Below are 6,763 nucleotides of genomic sequence, written 5' to 3' on the forward strand. Positions count from 1 at the left end.
AAATAGGGAATTATTTTCTCGCTAGAAGTTACCACTTTAGGGGTTGGAGCAGAAAAAATCGCACATTTTTTTGCCATGTAGTCAAGGACCACCCACGTCATAAGGGAGATTTTAAAACAAAAATGAGCAAAATCGGTCCATTTTTCATAAATTTAGAGAAGAGGGCCCAAAAATTGGCTTTTGGGGCATATCTTTCCCTGTGTGGGGCCGAATTTGTTCAAATTTTGGAATTCGGTTCAAAATGCGATTTGGAAGAAAACATATTTCAAAAAATTTTTAATGTTGATTTTAGCCCTCTTTTACCCAAACTTAGGGCCCTTAAATTCAAAATTTGCTTTTCATTATATTTTTCGCATCGAGTACTTGTCGAGGGCTTTCTATTGAAAAAAATGAGCTGCCTAGGTATAATTGGGGCTGAATGAGAGCCTGGTGAACATTTTTTGCTTGTAGCTTTACATGTAGGTAACCTACCTACTATAATTATGTAGATTGGCATGACAGAAAAAGTGATTCGAACGACAAGACATTCAAACAACAAATTAGGGTATTTCAACGACAATTTGTTAACGACGGTTCAGCATGACAATTTAGGCAATACAAACGGCAATTCGATTACATAATATAACGACGAAAGAAGTTTCATCTACATTCAAATAAAATTTTGATCCCCAAAAAAAATTATTGCCCAGAAAAATGAATGAAAAATAACTCATTTTGTAATAGGTACAAATTTTTTTTGTAAAAATAAACATAAATTTTACGAATGGGATGAAGTTCTTTTTTTTTTTTGAAAAAACTCCTTTTTCAACTTGAATTCGAAAAAGTTTTGCTTTCCAAAAAAATTTGATTTTTTTGCAAAAAATTGCTAAAAGTTGTGAAAAAGTTGTGATTTTTTTACTCGTAGTTGTTAAAATTAAAGTTATGTTTTATGGTCAAAATTTTCGAAAATTGTCAAAAAGTCTTTCTTTTTTCCCCCTATGTATGGATAATTTCTTACTCAAGTTTCACTTCTTCCGTTCACCGCCTGAAATTAAGATTAATAGCGCGTTGATAATTAATTTCTTACTTACTTACGAGTGAGAAAAATGATACCATAAAAAATGATCGTGTCAAAAAATTCAGTTCTACTTGTGAAATTTGTTTCGTTGTATCTAACTTATCGAATCAACCTGACTGGTGTTATATACAAGAGAAATGTCGCGAAAAATTTTCATTAGTGATTTTTCTGACGCATGTGTTAGTAAGTACTTTAGTAAAGAAAAAACAAAACAACAACGGTAACCTTGTGAAGAGGCGACATAATACCTAAACAAATAAATCTGGCATTTCATGATTTCATGATATCATATCGATCAACAGAATGATGACTGTAGGTATGGCTGTGTTTAATGTACGTCTAAGGTACCTACATAGGTACAATGGTACACGCATTACACATCTGTCTTAAACGAATAGCGATGTGCTTTTGCACGAACACTTGCTTGAACGACGTAACAATTTGAAAATTTTTTCAAGTGTTTGGGTTGAGAATGCACTTCATCGATAGTTCAGACCATAAAACAAAAAACAGAGCGAGGTTTTTCAATTTGAGTTGGTTTTGTGATCAGGAGAGGTAGTCAAAGTTACGAAAATGACCGTTTTTGCCCTTCTTCAAAAATTCATAGCGACATCCGTATTGTTTTGCGAAAAAAACCAAGGTCATTTTTGGACTTCTTAATGTTTAGAAATAAGAAAAATTCAATTTGAACTTTAATTTTATTCATGTGGCTGCATTGATTAGACCATGTTAACGAATAATTCAAGTGCTCTGAAATTGAAAAAAATACACTACAACATTCATCTCTGGAAACTAGCTCCCTGGGGTGAGATGAAATCACTTACTTCGTACAAGTCAAAAAATATAATTGCCCCCCCCCCCAGCAAAATCCGTATTTATGTAAAAGAAGGAGATTTTTAAAAAAACACTATCATCTTTACATGCTTGAAAAAAATGAAAATCTCGATAAGTCGAAAAGTCTGGTTTTTTAATAAAATGAAAATCTGTTCAACTTCTCAAGCGACTCACTAACAAGCACCAATTGCTACTTAGACTGATTTTATGACATTACTTGGGGAACTGGAATTCCCTAAATTTCGCTAGAAACTCCAGAACAACTCCAAACCACCTCCAGTCAACTCAGTATATCGAAAATGACATATAGTTTCCAGTCTATTCAAGTAGGGGAAGGGGCAGTTTTATAGCTCAAAATTATATGTACTTGCTTTAAAAAATCTTGATTTTTTTCTCATGTTTGGCCAAAATTTGGTTTTAAAAAAATTGATCAGAAATTTAAAAATGAACTTTGGCATCTGAAAGTCTGACATGGTGATTTGGCCGGGGGATGAATGAAACGAAAATGATAAGATATCAGTTATTGAAACCAGACCAGCGTGTCATTCATTATTCACAAATTTACTGCACCATTTATGTTCAACAATTCAAACGAGAGGTGAAAAATTTGCGTTATCGGGCAAATGAAATAATTTCGTCAGGCATTACGTTTCTCGCGACGTGAATTTTCTATGTTTGTTGTTCGAGGGCTGTCGTTCAATGCTGTCGTTTTTTAGCCAAGTGGTGAATTTTAATTCAATTTTTTTCGTAAATGAATAAAAATGTCATATTTGATGAATCGATACTTCGGAGTCCAATTTCTCAATCTATTAATTTAAAAAAATTTCAAAAAATTCATTCAGTAGAAATATAAGAGTAACCAAAACCATAAAAAAAGCTTGATGAAAAACCGTATAAAATCAAACTTCTAGCTGGCTTTGACTTTTTCAAAATGAAACTTGGCTAACTTTCAACTTTCATAGTTTGGTGAAAAATATGAAACTTTCGGATTTTGGCTAGCTTTTAGTCCCTGATCATGAGTCTAATGCTTGAAAATTGAAATGATCTTGATCTCATTGAGTCATTGAGAGAAGGGTCATCCCATGTCAATTCGAGCAACGTTTTTGAGTCATGTCTTTCGATTTCGCTCAATTTTTTTTACAATATCTACCTACCCAGTAGATAAAAAACCCGCAATCAGTTTGGTCCCAGCCTCCTAAGGGGGCGGGTGGGAGGGGGCTTCCATTATTTTCACATTGTCTCGAGGTACTCAACTTCAGCAGCGCATTCCTCCAAAACTATGATACTTTGATCAAAACTGATTTCACAGTTCCAAAGGGTATTGAATTTTGAACTTTTAAAGCATTTTGAAATTTTCAAAATTTGAAAGTTGAACTTTTAAATTGAAAGTTCAAATTTCAAAATATGCGCGCGCTGCTGAAGTTGAGTACCTCGAGACAATGTGAAAATAATGGAAGCCCCCCCCACCCGCCCCCTGAAGAGGCTGGGACCAAACTGATTGTGGGTTTTTTATCTACTGGGCAGGTAGATATTGTAAAAAAAATTTGAGTAAAATCGAAAGACATGACTTTCAAAATCGCATTTTTATGGTCGAATTGGCATGGAATGACCCTTGGTCGATGACCTGAAAGGGCTAGACATGCAGATAGAAGACCTTGAGAAGCCATGCGAGCATGCAGACACTCAGACAGCCTCTATACTAGTAATTCAGTGCCCGCGAGATGCTCGACAAGCAGAAACCCCTATTTGAGAGGCAACAAAGACGGGTCAATGACCTTTAGAGGCCAGGGGAGCGGACAGACGACTTTGAGAAGCCATATTAACGGGTCAAGGGCCTTAAAAAGTCAGACAGTCCGACAGACGACCTTGATTTAGGAGGCTATAGGCAGGTGGGTACATCACTTTGATAGTCCAGACTCATGAGTTAAGGACTTCAAGAGGCTAGACAGGCAGAAAGACAATAGGTACCTCTAATTGTCAGATTTCAGGTTTTTCCAGCTTATAAGGTACTCTCGATGCTCGCTAAAAATATTTAAAAGGGAGATGATCCTCTCTCCATTTCTCTTCAATTTCTTTTCTTTTTTTTTGACTTGAATACAGTAGCAGATGATTTTTATTGACCAGTTTTACTACACGCTTTAACCAACTTATCCAAAGGAGTGTGTAAACTTTTATTATTAATTTTTTGTCATGTTTCACAGTGGTCCGAAATGAAGAAGTGGCGGTTAAAAATTAAATTTGAAATGCAGATGTGTAAAATTTTGGTCATCAGTAAGAACATTTTTACTTCAAAACTACGAAAAATTGGACATTTTTGTGAGAAAAAAAATTAAAAACCAAAAATGTCCGTATATTGGTAAAATCTCGTGATTTTCAGGAAAAAAATGGTACTTAAAATATTGTTCATCATACAGGCACTTAACTCAATCACTTAATGTAATAAAATAAAGACTCACTTATAGGTAGATACTTATGTTATTTAAAACCAAACTCTTTTGAAATAAAATATGAAATTAATTATCATTATAAATATGTAGTTAGGTATGTAACATGGATTTATACAATTATACATAGTGCAGATACCTATACCTAAAAATATGAAATAGGTAGGTGAGCGTAGGCACACCTCTCGAATTTTTGCATTTCTTACTGCGATTCATCTGCAGAACTTCGAGACAATATCCTACTGATACCTCTAAAGGAAAGACCTCTGCTCGAACTCGCACCCGTACTTGACTTCATTTCCGGTACAGGTCCAGATTTATAACTTTCGTCGTACAACAATGAGGCCGCGTCTTTATCATATGTTCCACAGTTTTTCAAGAATGTCTGTTCTTCTCCTAAAGTAGGTAATTCTCATTTGAAATTTTGCCTCAAAAGTGATCAAGAGCAAGGTAATGTGAGTATTAGGAAGTAGTAAGTAATAAGTGCTATTTACTTACCTTTTAATACACTAATGTACACGTTTCATGAAGTTCTGCTTCAAAGCAAAGAAATCATAATTAGTATCTAATCAATATTTTAGAGTTGAATATTTATTTTCTAAATCAATGCGTAGGTACTAGGTAAGGTACATTATGTGTATAATGAATGATATACGATTGAAGAATAATTTGTGCATGTGGTGATCTATATATATTTTTTGAAAACTAAAAAATAGAAAAGCTGGAAACCTCAAAACATTCACGAACCTTTAATTTTCGTGTTGTTTGACCTTGGAAAAACTTGTTCCAACCCATCCACTTGTCGTCCCCAGTATCCCTACTTTGAGTAATGTATATACATATACCTACGTAATGATGAAACATCAGGTATCGTGTTAATCTATAAAGTACTTACTGCTAAGTGGAATCGGAACTGAAACTAAAATAAGGCGCATGGTTCAGGTTATAAGTCTTCAATTTTTTAGGGATGAGAAATGTGAAAAAATACTCGTAGTACCTAACGTTGGTAAAGTTAAAATATCACCGTCTGGGCACCTTTTTTTTATGCTGACACATAAACTTATTAGAACACCTAGTTATGAAAGCGGATAAAAATTTGAAAGTTCACATTAAATCGCAACGTGTTGAAAATCCTTATACAATCGAAATATTATTTTGATAAATTATATTACCTCTGGCTTCTTTCAATATTTGGACATTTGCTGTGACGTGGTCATAGTTTAGATGCCGGGCACACTTGATGACATATTTTCCAAATAGTTCCAAGAAGTTTTCCAGGCCTATTTAAAATACAAATAAATTCATTGTAATCTTAGCATATCACTTCGAATATAAATTTTAAAAAAGAATTTGTTTAATAAGTAAAAGGTATGACTGAAGTGGGAATGGTAGGTACATACAGATTATTACGAGTACCTATATTGCTAATACATAGAACGATGCTTACTCTCTATTGTTTTGGGGTCGACTTCTATTCGTGTTCGTGAAAAAAAAAAAAAAAAAAACATTATCGGTTATGTGAGTTCTACGCATGTATGTATATTGTTGCTGCTAATTACTATATGAGTAGATGTTTATCGATAATACAGGTAATTAGTTAAAATTACTGACCTTCAAGGTGTTTGACGAAACTCTGATCTCCTAATGAGTTATTGGGGGCAAAAATTTTCTCCATCGCTGCAACATATGCCACGAATCTTTCTTTCAAGCAATTCCTGTAGTCTAAAAACGAAAAAAAAAAAAAAAAAAACATCACAGAACTAAGACTTTAAATTGGTCAAGTTATGTTTCCACTTTTAGAAGTTTTAGATCGTCTTGAAGATAGGTTTATTGAGTAGGTATGTACGAGTATGTATGGATAATTTCTTACTCAAGTTCCACTTCTTCCATTCGCCGCCTGAAATAAGATTACAGCGCGTTGATTATTAATTTCAAAACTAGCTTCCACTATGAGAAAGACAGCGTACCTACTTTACTTACCTACGAGTATGAAAAATGATACCATAAAAAGTGATCTCGTCAAAAAATTCATTTCTACTTGGAAAATTGGTTTCGTTGTAACTTATCGAATCAACCTGACTGGTATTACAGGTAAAATGCCACCAAATTTTTTCATTAGTGATTCTCTGACGCATGTGTTAGCAAGTAGGTACCTTAATCAAAAAAAAAAAAAAAAAAAAAACAGTAATCTGGCATGACATGCTGTAATATCAATCAACAGATTGATGTATGGTTGTGTTGAATGTACGTCTAGTTACATACAATGGTACATGCATTGCACATCATATTGAACGAATAGCGATGTACTTTGGATGAACACCTGCTTATTGAAGTGACACCATGCAATACCTGCCTCGTTTTTTCTTAAGAGTACTTCGTGTAGATAAATTTTATCCGCATCCGCCGTACGAGTTTCAGGAGAGAAGGG

General features: G+C 34.1%; 1 long non-coding RNA gene across 1 annotated transcript; it reads right to left on the reverse strand.

The window, feature by feature from the left end:
• Window positions 1-4,144: 4,144 nt before the first annotated feature.
• Window positions 4,145-5,852, reverse strand: LOC135848656 (uncharacterized). The gene is made up of 4 exons (XR_010559407.1): window positions 5,508-5,852; window positions 5,231-5,407; window positions 4,834-4,871; window positions 4,145-4,731 (listed from the first exon to the last, which is right to left on the reverse strand). It is a non-coding gene; the product is annotated as an uncharacterized LOC135848656 (long non-coding RNA).
• Between the last annotated feature and the right edge of the window lie 911 nt (window positions 5,853-6,763).

The sequence above is a fragment of the Planococcus citri genome, chromosome 5 (genome assembly GCF_950023065.1).
Source record: "Planococcus citri chromosome 5, ihPlaCitr1.1, whole genome shotgun sequence".
Taxonomy (NCBI): Eukaryota; Metazoa; Arthropoda; class Insecta; order Hemiptera; family Pseudococcidae; genus Planococcus; species Planococcus citri.